Below are 14,085 nucleotides of genomic sequence, written 5' to 3' on the forward strand. Positions count from 1 at the left end.
CAATTACTCCCCTACTGGTCCAGCCGGAGGGGACTATAGGTTCCAGCCTTGTTTTGTTTCAATCAATTACTCCCCTACTGGTCCAGCCGGAGGGGACTATAGGTTCCAGCCTTGTTTTGTTTCAATCAATTACTCCCCTACTGGTCCAGCCGGAGGGGACTATAGGTTCCAGCCTTGTTTTGTTTCAATCAATTACTCCCCTACTGGTCCAGCCGGAGGGGACTATAGGTTCCAGCCTTGTTTTGTTTCAATCAATTACTCCCCTACTGGTCCAGCCGGAGGGGACTATAGGTTCCAGCCTTGTTTTGTTTCAATCAATTACTCCCCTACTGGTCCAGCCGGAGGGGTCTATAGGTTCCAGCCTTGTTTTGTTTCAATCAATTACTCCCCTACTGGTCCAGCCGGAGGGGACTATAGGTTCCAGCCTTGTTTTGTTTCAATCAATTACTCCCCTACTGGTCCAGCCGGAGGGGACTATAGGTTCCAGCCTTGTTTTGTTTCAATCAATTACTCCCCTACTGGTCCAGCCGGAGGGGACTATAGGTTCCAGCCTTGTTTTGTTTCAATCAATTACTCCCCTACTGGTCCAGCCGGAGGGGACTATAGGTTCCAGCCTTGTTTTGTTTCAATCAATTACTCCCCTACTGGTCCAGCCGGAGGGGACTATAGGTTCCAGCCTTGTTTTGTTTCAATCAATTACTCCCCTACTGGTCCAGCCGGAGGGGACTATAGGTTCCAGCCTTGTTTTGTTTCAATCAATTACTCCCCTACTGGTCCAGCCGGAGGGGACTATAGGTTCCAGCCTTGTTTTGTTTCAATCAATTACTCCCCTACTGGTCCAGCCGGAGGGGACTATAGGTTCCAGCCTTGTTTTGTTTCAATCAATTACTCCCCTACTGGTCCAGCCGGAGGGGACTATAGGTTCCAGCCTTGTTTTGTTTCAATCAATTACTCCCCTACTGGTCCAGCCGGAGGGGACTATAGGTTCCAGCCTTGTTTTGTTTCAATCAATTACTCCCCTACTGGTCCAGCCGGAGGGGACTATAGGTTCCAGCCTTGTTTTGTTTCAATCAATTACTCCCCTACTGGTCCAGCCGGAGGGGACTATAGGTTCCAGCCTTGTTTTGTTTTTTCAATGCCTCAAGATAGTGAGCTGAAATGTTGTGTATAGCTTTATCGCGTACTGTTACAGATCAAGTTTGACGTCCATGGTGATTTGCCCATTTGTTTCACATAATTATGGCCTTTAAAAACAGGAGATAAGACCAATCGTTTTCTGGAATTTTTCTGCAATACCTAAAGATATTAAGCTGAAATTTTGTGTATAGCGTTATTATGTACTGTTACAGATCAAGTTTGACTTTCATAGTCATTTATCCCTTGGCCCTTGATCTTATGAGATACAAAATGTGTTGGTCCCGGTAGGGACCTTGTATTGCTTTAGCAGTACTCTCAGAATATTTGTTTAATTTGAGAGAGAGAGAGAGAGAGAGAGAGAGAGAGAGAGAGAGAGAGAGAGAGAGAGAGAGAGAGAGAGAGAGAGAGAGAGAGAGAGAGCGATCATATATTAGGAATAAAAATTGTATTATGCGAGCCTCTGTCGAGCATAATACATTATTGTTATTCCTAATATATGATATTGACGATACCGTCAATAATCTTTTTCCTGTATATGTATATGTAGATGTATATGTATATGTAGATGTATATGTATATGTATACTTGAACCATGTTCGAGGTTATACTAAAAATAGAATTAGATTTTGTTAACGGAACTAGGGAAGTCAATGAATGAATTAATGTTTAACGACACCTCAGCACGAAAAATGCATCGGTTATTGGGTGTCAGAAGGATGTCAAAGACGCTTCCCGTTACAGCTGAAACTAGCAGCATAACCCTTTATTTTTCTTACAGTAGGAGTTAAAATGAGATTACAGAGTGCAACTACGCTCTCAGTGCTTCAATGTACCTAACCGGGGCGGGATGTATTCCAGTGGTAAAGCGCTCGCTTGATGCCCGTCAATGGGCTCATTGGGCTATTTCTCGTTCCAGCCGGTGCACCACGACTGGTATATCAAAGGCCGTGGCATGTCCTATCCTGTCTGTGGGATAGTGCATATAAAAAAATCCATTGCTACTACTAAAAAAAAATGTAACAGGTTTCCTCTCTAGGACTATATGTCAGAATTACCAATTTTGTCACATCCAATAGCCGATGATTAAAAAATTAATGTGCTCTAGTGGTGTCCTTAAACAAAACAAATTAACAATATGCCTTAAGAGAGCTTTTGTATATGTAAACTGTACTGAATATTACAGTTAGCATAAATTAAAATATAATGACGCTCCACCGGAAGAACATTAAACGTGGTAATATATTCTGAGGCTTGGATATTAAAACTGTACTCAGGATTGCTGCATTAAAATGTTCATATAATTTACAATTGCTTTAACATACGTGACTACACTAAGACAGATTCAAATAAAACGTTTTAATAAAGTTGATTTATACATGCATATATATTTATATAGTTTCACCTGGGTTATTAAGGATTGTTTGCTATTTCTTTTACGTTCATCGGGGTATGAAAAACGAAAATTGCCCGCAAATTGTGTGAATCGGTGAAACTGTTCACTTATAAGTTTGCGGATTATTTGCTTTTTGTTTATACCAGTCGAACGTAAGAGAAATAACAGACAATAGATGTAATTAAATCTGAAACTTACTTACTAATAATGACACTAAAAGTTCATATACTGAAAGGCAAAAGTTATTTTGACACACAATAGAACGAGAAATGTCCGAGGGTATGGAAACAAGCAATAGTCCATGAAAAGGGCGCACCTGCCATATGCAGATGAGCCACACCACTGGAGGGGGACCAGAGCGAAGTTCACACAGTCAGTAGCGAGTGTGTCCACCTTGAACATTGATACAGGCTTGGCACCGTCGTCTCACTGAGGCCACTAAACGCTAGAGAAGGTTCTTGGGAATGTCATTCCAGATCTGAGGAAGGACCAGCCGGAGTTCCTGCAGTGCTGTTGGAGGATTTGGACTGGACTGGATAAGTATTTAACGTGCGTATATGCCACGAAAGTTTCACGCATGCCTGACGCAGGCTTAATCTCTGACTTTCGCCATTGACTAAGTCTGGGTCGGGGGTAAGTTTGAAGTGGGCGGAATTTTGAACAAAATAATTTTTAGTAGTCGGTCAAAGACCTAAGTCCTAACAATAATAACCTGCTGTAACCTACACATGTCTGAATTAAGAAATTAAATCCAAACGTATTTTTAATTGCTCGGCCAAAAAGGTTTTAAGGTGATTTGAGCAATTGAATGGGCGCCAAAGTAAAGTGTGTTGGACTGTTTACAAAAAAATAAATATAAGAATTTTGAACGATGGCCAAAAAATGTAAAGTCCAACTAAGCCCAAAAAAGGAGGTTACCTGTCCTAAGAAAGGTTGACGTCAAGTTCGGGACTTCGTGCTTCCTGTCCATGATAGCTGGTATGACCTGGTGGTAGCCGGCGCCGAAGATAGCCTTGAGGATCCTGTGGATGGTCTGGCTATCCATCTCTCACAGCAGGATCGCTTGTCGGTAGCAGTCTCGGCGCCGGTGGGTCACAACGAGCCCCGAGTGACCTTCCTTGGTCCGGAGATGGTGTAGTTCGAACTCGGTACCATCCTGCAATGGTCTCCAGAACTGGTTGAGGAACTTCCCCATCAGCTTGCCTGGGTCGGCGGTGTCCCCCTGCACGCAATACCGGAACGCTGGCTTGATCTTCTTGACTTGAAGCTTCCATGCGTCTTCCGGCTGGGCTGGGGGGGGGGGGGGGGAGATTGCGGCTCGGCGGCTTGTCCGTGTCGGGCTGGATGGCAGGTGTAGTGGCCTTGCGCTTCGCTGCAGCAACAACAACAGGGTCCCTTGCCTGCTCAACGGAACCGGTCGGTAAAGTTGACCGCTGCACCGGAGCAGGCCATATCATAACGCCACCACCTCCAAAACGATCCCCTTCAAGAACACATGGCGTGACGTAACGTTCACCTTGACGTCTGTAGACACCTGTCCTGCCGTCAGATCTGTGGAGAAGGAAACGGGATTCATCGGTGAAGAGGATACGTCTCCAGTAACGTGCTGTCCATCGCAGGTGTTGTCTGCACCACTGGAGACGTCGACGTCGATGTTCTGGCGTCAGGATTGGCCTTCTGGCTGGGCGTCTTGCACGGATGTCGTAGATGCGTTGACGTCATCGGACTGTCCTCGCTGATACACCTCTGTTGCCAGGGATGGTACGGGCTGTGAGGGTTGCTGGCTGAAACCTGTTTCGCAGATGCGTGGTTCGGATCCATGTGTCTTAGCGAGGAGTTGTCACGGGTGGTCGGCCGCTACGGTGACGGCCCCTGACCTGGTTGTTTTGTTGATATCGTTGCCATAAGTGCTATATGGTGTTTCTGTGGACGTTGAATTGATGTGCGACGTTACGCTGCCAGGTCCCAGATTCAAGCATCCCTATGACTCGCCATCTGTCACTTTCAATGAGGCGTGGCATGACGAAATTGCATCAAACAGTTCACTAATGATGTTTTTCTGACTTCTGGACTTCTGAAGGCTGCACAGAGTGTCAATGATTTGCGACTGAATGCCTGGCCTTTTATGGTAAACACTGGACAGGATTTCTCCCGAATATTCCATCTTTCTTGCACAAAGCATACACTCGCTGCAACAACTGTTTGGTTGCATTTCTTCGAGCTGTTTCATGCACATTTCTCTGGTTTATATCCATAAATCCATTCACAAATTTATTACTCCAAACAATCCATGTCACAATAACTTTTGCCTTTTAGTATATTTTATTTTGAATAATGTTTTGCTTCTTAAACAATAACGTATGTAGTGGAGAGAGAGAGAGAGAGAGAGAGAGAGAGAGAGAGAGAGAGAGAGAGAGAGAGAGAGAGAGAGAGAGAGAGAGAGAGAGAGAGAGAGATTGAGATTTGTGAGAAATCATTTTGAACATCTCAACATTTTCATGATCGTCGAAATTCCAGTTTCCAAGTAAAAATGTTTTGTAGTTTGAGAGAGAGAGACAGAGACAGAGAGACAGAGAGGAAAAAACGGAGCGGGTAGAAACTATGTAACAGCACATTAGAAAGCCCAGTGTCTACGCCTATGTATCTGTATGGATTCTGAGTGGTACAGGTAGAAATGGCATAGGTAGATTGCTCCTCTGAATATTGTGATAGAGTTCAAGTGGCTCCGCTGCTTCTTTTTTATGGTAGGTGTTATCATGTTTATAAGAGAGAATACGAGAGTGAGAGAGCTACGTTATACGACAGCATTTAGTTTTCACTCATTATCTCTAGATACCAAGTGTCACATTTCTCTTTGTTAGACATCTGATAACCACCGATTAAATCATATATTAGTGTATCGTTAAACAAACTTTAATTTTCGTCGCTGTCTTCATTCACTTATTGGCATCATAATTTAATATAGACTGGTACTTGTTATGTTAACATAGGTTGTCCAACAAATCACATCACAAACTACCGAACCATATCGCAGCATGCTATCACTTTAATTTTATAGAGGGATATAAATTCACTATAAACCATTTTTAACATTTAGCCAATACAGGAATCTTTGATCCGAAATAGTCCGATTACTGCAAATATTAACAAATGATAAAGTATGAAAATAAACTCTAAACTTTATAGACATTTCAAGTATCATATATCTCACATTTTACGCTGTCTTGACATTTTGACTGACCATAAATTTTTGGGCATGCAACTCCTGTTTGATTTTTGACATGTGTGTTGATTTAACCAATTAGAATACAAAAGTGCTGCACGTATTGCCCTTCTCGTGGCATGGTATCACCAAACACGAACAACAAACGACGTGTGTGGAAAATAAACATCAAATTACTTAAAACCTCCATATATGACAACAATAAAGACAACCATTACATTCCCAGTAATACGTTCTTCCTGTCTGTCTGTCTTGTCTGTCCTTCCTGTCTGTCTGTCTGTCTGTCTGTCTGTCTCTCTCTCTCTCTCTCTCTCTCTCTCTCTCTCTCTCTCTCTCTCTCTCTCTCTCTCTCTCTCTCTCTCTCTCTCTCTCTCTCTCTCTCTGTTTTTGTTTGATTTGTAAATATAAAACAGCACACCACAATATATCAGGATTTATCATTTGAGAAGGGTTTTTTTTTTTAAATCGAGGGATGATAATCCTTACTAGTTCATCTGTAGGAGGACTGCCATTTCTAGGATGATACATCCGTCCTACTTCACTTATTGGACTATCACTTCCCAATATGATACACCCTTCCTACTTCGCCTGTAGGAGGACTGCCACTCCCAGGGATGGTTCATCATTACTATTTCGCCTGTAGGAGGACTGTCACTCCCAGGGATGGTACATCATTCCTACTTCGCCTGTAGGACGACTCACTCCCAGGGATGATACAACATTCCTACTTCGCCTGTAGGAGGACTGTCACTCCCAGGGATGGTACATCATTCCTACTTCGCCTGTAGGAGGACTGTCACTCCCAGGGATGGTACATCATTCCTACATCGTCTGTAGGAGGACTGTCACTCCCAGGGATGGTACATCATTCCTACTTCGTCTGTAGGAGGACTGTCACTCATCATTCCTACTTCGCCTGTAGGAGGACTGTCACTCCCAGGCTAGTACATCATTCCTACTTCGCCTGTAGGAGGACTGTCTCTCCCAGGGATGGTACATCATTCCTACTTCGCCTGTAGTACGACGCACTCCCAGGGATGGTATATCATTCCTACTTCGCCTGTAGGAGGACTGTCACTCCCAGGGATGGTATATCATTCCTACTTCGTCTGTAGGAGGACTGTCACTCCCAGGGATTGTACATCATTCCTACTTCGCCTGTAGGACAACTCACTCCCAGGGATGGTACATCATTCCTACTTCGCCTGTAGGAGGACTGCCACTCATCATTCCTACTTCTCCTGTAGGAGGACTGTCTCTCCCAGGGATGGTACATCATTCCTACTTCGCATGTAGGAGGACTGTCACTGCCACTCATCATTCCTACTTCGTCTGTAGGAGGACTGTCATTCATCATTCCTACTTCGCCTGTAGGAGGACTGTCACTCCCAGGGATGGTACATCATTCCTACTTCGCATGTAGGAGGACTGTCACTCCCAGGGATGATACATCATTCCTACTTCGTCTGTAGGAGGACTGTCACTCATCATTCCTACTTCGCCTGTAGGAGGACTGTCACTCCCAGGGATGGTACATCATTCCTACTTCGTCTGTAGGAGGACTGTCACTCCCAGGGATGGTACATCATTCCTACTTCGCCTGTAGGAGGACTGTCACTCCCGGGGATGGTACATCATTCCTACTGCGTCTGTAGGAGGACTGCCACTCATCATTCCTACTTCGCCTGTAGGAGGACTGTCACTCCCAGGGATGGTACATCATTCCTACTTCGCCTGTAGGAGTACTGCCACTTCCCAGGATGACGAATCCTTACTACGTCATATGTAGGACAGCCACTCCCAAACCTGGCTAGTCAAATCTAAACCTGCATAAGACAATTGTGTTTTCATGCATTATGAATAACTGTGCATATCAGGTGTTCACGAAAGATGTGCATGTCCTGCCCCGCCAAGGATTATGTAATCACGAATGCATGTATACATGTACGTAAGTGTATGTGTATGTGTGCGTACGTACGTACGCATGGATGATTATAGGTGCGTACGTTCGTGCGTGTATGTCTGTCTATCTACTTGAATATGTATTCATTACTAGAAAATATATTAGTATGTACATAGTTATAAAACATTATATATCTCTTTTTTATGTGTACTAAAAACAAAGCAGTATTTGTTTTTTCCATTCCCATTCATGTTTGTTTAATTATTTAAAATACTAGAATGCGAACACTTGACCTACTAATTCATCTAAAAAGTATTACCTGAAAATATAAAGTACTCTATTCAACCAGCTGCAGTCCCCAAATTCTGCTTGTTATCCATATTTCGAGATATTACTGAAATTAAGGCTACGTAACCATAAATAAAAATAATAACTTCGTGAATATTTTGTAATTTTAGGATTCTAAAGGCAACGTTACACGATACGCGTGCTTCATACGAGAAAAGCCGATTGTAACAAGACAACATTATGATTTAATCAGTTGCTATCAATTCGACTGTTCTCGTACGATGCACTCGTATCGTGTGGTGTTGCCTTAACAGTACTGGTATTAAAACTCTGCACAACAGACATTCAATACTGACACAGACATTCCTCTGACGTAGATCACTCAACACATACTGGTTGGATTAATAGCAATGTTTAGTATTCTGCATGAGTCTAATTTTTATTTGTAATCCCGTTTTAAGGTCCGGACTGTATGCGTGTCATGCGTACGTATGCAAAAAACACATGCGGCCAACCGCAAACATAATTATATATATGGTGTAGACAACAATGAACTTTGTAATTCGTCATGCTATGTTAGTAATGATACCTTTTTGAACAACATCTGCGCCAATGGCCACATGTTGCCATCACATTGTATTAAATAATTTCGAAATAAAGTGTACGTAATTGTACATTAGAAACAGTTGTAGTTCGACAGTTCTAATAGTGTAGACACTAACTGAGCATTTTGTTCACTAATGTTTTAAGACGTGCCTCTTTAAGGTAAGTATGACTGTAATGTTGTGGGCTGTTGTTCAAATGTTAATTATTTTAACCAGTGATTAAAAGAAATTTTCAACACCAAAGACTAAATAAATATCATAAGCGTACGATACAGGGGGAGGAGGGGAGGCGAGCAACTACCCACACCACCTACCCACCCCTATCCCACAGTGTTGGAGCAAAACCTCAAATTCGGGCAAAAATTATACAGATATTCCTGCAATATTCGTTTAATTCGGACAAAAGCCAGCCTGCCCCCCCCCCCCCCCCCTTACAAAAAATGGATCCCGTACGCCTATGATCAATACTGATAAAAACTGAAAACATAACGTCGAAACCTGGTTTACGAGAACAATCAAAGATATTCAAACACAGTGAAATCTAAAGTTTATTTTGTATTTGTGCTAAAATAATTAAATGAAAAATATTAGACTCCAGGTTAATTTAACTATGCTTCGAACAACTGATTTCTATCTTTTGTACGTAGTTAACGTAGAGAAGGAAAGATGCTGGAGAGCAACATATTATTTAAAGTAGTACACTGTAGACATTATTTAAGCGCCGTTTTCTATGTGTGTGCTTTCTTGGGAATGCAGGAAAACGATGCGCCAAAAATAATTTTTATAAATATCAATAGCAGTGCTTTCATATGAGCCAGTTTTATGCAATGCACATGAATATGTTAGTAGTTTTGAAAACACTGATACTGATAACCATAGAATCAATTTCTTTGCGTCGTTTTCCGGGTTTTAAGGCCGTGGTATGTACTGTCTTGTCTGTGAGCGAAAGTGCATAGCATATAAGATCCGTTGCTGCTAATGGGAAAATGTAGCGAGTGTCCTCTATATCAACGGCTTGACATCAAATAGCAGTTGATGATTAAATCAATGAGTTCTGGTGGTGTTATTGAATAAAACAAACTTTAAACCTTTCAACAGATGGAAACTCTTTCTAAGACCAAAACAAAATTATGTGTCAAAGAATAATAACATAAACAGACTGTTGTATTCAAAATTAAATGGGAAATAATAAATAATAGGTTTTGAGTATTTTAAGTATCGATTACTTAGGGGGGACCTGTAGTAACTTAGTAATGGATAGTTATGGAATCATTGTTCCAATGCTGAAAAATAATGGAGCGTTGAGACAATACAGTGACGTCACATGTGTATTTGAATATACAGAATGAATCAATGAATGTTTAGCGACACCCAAGCACGAAAAATACATCGGCAATTGTTTAATATTGTTCAACTTATTTTCATGCTTATATCCAATTAAGGTTCAAGCACGCTGTCCTGGGCACACACCTCAGCTTTCTGGTCTGTTTGTCCAAAAAAGTTTGTTTTATTTAACGACGCCGCTAGAGCACATTGATTTTTTATCTTATCATCGGCTATTGGACGTCAAACATATGGTCATTCTGACACTGTTTTTAGAGGAAACCCGCTGTCGCCACATAGGCTACTCTTTTTACGACAGGCAGCAAGGGATCTTTTATTTGCGCTTCCCACAGGCAGGATAGCACAAACCATGGCCTTTGTTGAACCAGTTATGGATCACTGGTCGGTGCAAGTGGTTTACACCTACCCATTGAGCCTTGCGGAGCTGTCTGTCCAGGACAGTGGGTTGGTTGGTGGTTAGTGAAAGAGAAGAGGGTGTAGTGGCCTTACACCTACCCATTGAGCCCTTAAGAACTAGCTCTGGGTTGGAGCCGGTACCGGGCTACGAACCTTGTACCTACCAGCCTGTAGTCCGATGGCTTAACCACTGCGCCACCGAGGCCGGTTTATTGTTTAATATACAGATAAGTAGATGCGAATAGTATAATTCTAGTTATGGAAGAAACAAAGTGTTAAATAGTGTGTTGGTGAGCTTCCACGGTTAATAATATACCAATGATTTTACTGGTTTTTCAGAAGAAATATTCGACCATGCTCTTGGCACTGCAAGCCGTTGTGTCTGCCAGAAGCGCATTTAACAGAGGTAAATTGTATGTTATATTGTGTCTCTGGCTATACTGTCTAGATGTTGAGCTTTGGGAAACAGGTTTCGCTCTTCAAATATTAGCACAAATTCTGTATCCCAGGCCTCTAAAAATTGCGGGAACGGTCGTTTCGTTTGCGCGTTCCTTACGCAAACCTAATTTTGCGTAACCTATTTTTTTTTCGCGCAAAATATGGAGCACCATTTATTTGGATATAACGGGTTACGCAAAAAGGAAATGGGTTACATGGATTTATTTCTGCGTAACCGATAAATTGGTCACGTATATTTTCAATTCTCTGACGCCTGGTACCCGCAATTCAGTATTCGAAGTTAACTTGCTATTTTTCTTCAATAGATATTTAATTAGCTATTGGTTTATTTTGTACAGATTGTTTTGAAGATGAATTACACGTTTCATTGTATTGTCCGATATTTAAAGATCTCGTATACTTTTTACTATTCATATGCATTCTTCACATGACCATAATGACACTCTTTCTTTAAATGAAAAATTAGTTTTAATAATTAATATAATGAATGATCACGCGAAATCTTTAGTTGTTAGCATCTTATTTAATATGTTTCAACGGCGCAAGAGTCTTTATAATTAAATACAGATTTATTTATTTGTTTAATTTTTCATTGTATTTTGCCGTGTTTTTAACATTACAGATGTTCGAAATGAACGAGTTAATCATCAAACTAGCCTGCTGACAACAACAAAAACGAAAATCAACGAACAAACCTCGGGTGTTTCCGACAACATGTTGGATCAAGATGTGATGGCGCCAAATGACTTCTTCGTATCGTTTTTGACAAGTTGTACGTGTTGGACAAACAAACAAAAAATGGTGTGGAAACTATCACCAACAGTATTCCTTAAAACAACAGAAGAGGTTGTGCCATGCGAATCTGGAATTATTGAGGATCATTCGCCAACTTAAATTTTATATTAATTGTGTTTATTTAAACATAAGTAACAAGTCAATTTTGTTTTCTGCATTTTAAGGTTCAAAGTATTGCTGTATTGTATATTATATGGACTTCGTGTGAGTTTGTAGCACACATTTTAAATTTGAGAATTAGTGGTCGCGAAACATAAAACCTATATTAAACATGACCTTAGAAAGCTACTCTTATCCTGAGTTTGTTTAGTATATTAGTAGTATGTAGATAAATTGAACTTATTAAAGGTCCTATGTCGAAGAATTGAACCTTATTAAAGGTCCTATGTCAAAGTTGAAACTTTCGTTATTTTCACATTTATTAGTAATAAATAACTACAAATTAATGGAACCCGCATAATATTTCGACTATTAACTCCAGAATAATAATGTTTAAAAGTCTTGCGCTGGGCGACAAGAGGGATTTCTCAAATAATTTGTGGCTAAAAATAACAGGTTCACCCTGTTTGTTTCTTTTGTCAGTTGACCGCAGATAATTCGTGGTAAAATTAGTGTGTTGAATATGTACGCATAAAATAGTGACATCACTAGTAACTAGTAGTTAATGCGTGTGACACACTCTCAAGATCCCCCACCCCTCGAAAGTAATTTTGTTTCTACTAGTAAATGGAATTAGTTGGTTGTATTTTTTTTACAGAAATATAGCTGAAGGTATAAACTTTATGTTTCAATGAACAAATTAATAAATATTTTTGGCGGGAACCGCTATTATTGCAACTTTGGCATAGCACCTTCAACGACTAATTTTACACATTAAAAATACAAGTTATTGTTTAGAATATCAGAATCTGTATGTACACGGTGTTTCTGGTAGTCCGAATGTTTGTAGTAGCCCAAACTGGATTTTACCTCCCACTATATTAATTTCATACGTACGAATACGTATATTAGGAAATAAAGAGAAGTTAGAGCTACTAATACCTCAAACATTATGAAGTAATATTGTAAACATTAAACTGATTGATTATGTAATTTTAGTCATACATTAACAGTCTATCAGACAGAAATAATTTATAATGGTATCAAACTGGGGACAGTCTTTTTCATGTTATCTAATTGGTTAAATGGTTTTGAATAAATGTAATAGGTATCTAGTGCTTCTACGGGCACATTCAATAGTCGATGAATAACTAAGCAATGTACTCCAGCCGTGTCGTTAAACAAAATAAAACGTTTTTAAACTTTTACTACTTCTGGCAGTAACTACAAAAATATAATGTGCACACTGCGGGGAATGGTGTGTAGCATCGGGTTACAATCGATAAAATTCTATAGTAAATGGGTAATGCATGCATAGCGATAATATACAATAATAACATATGTCATATATCAATGTTGTCTGTTCTATGCGTGGTAGCAGTTTTCAAATATTTACACAATTTAATTAGCTGTTTTGAATTGTCGCTGGACAGTAGTTGCGTTAATTTAAATGTTGATGGTTTATTGTAATAAAAAGGTTTAATATATTTTTCTCTTATGTTACTGAAGAAAGGACACACTAGAACAAAGTGATATTCGTCTTCTACTACATTCATATTGCACAGACGACAAATTCTATTATTCCTGTCAATATTTTGGTATCTGCCCGTTTCTATAAAGAGATTATGGGAAGATAATCTATATTTACTCAAAATATGTTTTTATTTCAAGGCAATAGGTTTCTGCAGATAAGGTTGTAAGCAATAATTATTAACAACGAATTTGTATAACAGACATTTTGGAGAATTGTTGAATACAGCATACATAGATTGGATAAACTGATCAGTCATTCTCTCTTTGAATAGTGATATAAATGTATTGCGATTTTCTATATTTTGATTATACCATATGTGACCAAAACCATTAGTGAGAAGCAGGTCTCTTATCTGACTAACCCAGTTAACAGAACGTGGTTTTCTTATGCATTCGTCATATAGGGTGTTATAACACTCTTTCAAACTACAGTTATCTATATTCAACAAATGTATCCAATATTTAACCATACGGGTGTTCCTACTTATGTACAAAGGTGATCTACCTAATTCAAAATAGACCATCATATTAGTAGTGCTCTTTTTCACGCCTAAAATACGTTTACAGACTTGTAAATGTAGGATCTCGTGACTATTTGCTTTGTTAAAACCCCAAACTTCACAGCCATAATTTAAAATACTACTAACATATGTATCAAACAGTGATAGTAATGTTTCTGCATTTACGAAATAGTTACTAGTTTTACCAAATAGAGCAGCCATAGCTTTTCTACCTTGGTTGCATATTACCTTCTGAGCGGTATTAAATTTTCCATTATAATGAAGACAGAACCCAAGATAGTTAAAACTGTCAACAATTTCTAAATCGGTTTCGTGGTATGTCCACCTTTCTTCAGGTTTCACATTTCCACCTTTTCTGAATACTACAATTTTACTTTTATTAATATTTA

At 39.9% G+C, this 14,085-nt stretch overlaps 1 long non-coding RNA gene across 1 annotated transcript; it reads left to right on the forward strand.

The window, feature by feature from the left end:
- The first annotated feature begins 8,571 nt into the window (after positions 1-8,571).
- On the forward strand, positions 8,572-12,998 carry LOC121380995. Its single transcript, XR_005959029.1, has 3 exons — positions 8,572-8,709; positions 10,629-10,695; positions 11,371-12,998. It is a non-coding gene; the product is annotated as an uncharacterized LOC121380995 (long non-coding RNA).
- Positions 12,999-14,085: the final 1,087 nt, after the last annotated feature.

Source organism: Gigantopelta aegis, chromosome 9, assembly GCF_016097555.1.
Source record: "Gigantopelta aegis isolate Gae_Host chromosome 9, Gae_host_genome, whole genome shotgun sequence".
Lineage (NCBI taxonomy): Eukaryota > Metazoa > Mollusca > Gastropoda > Neomphalida > Peltospiridae > Gigantopelta > Gigantopelta aegis.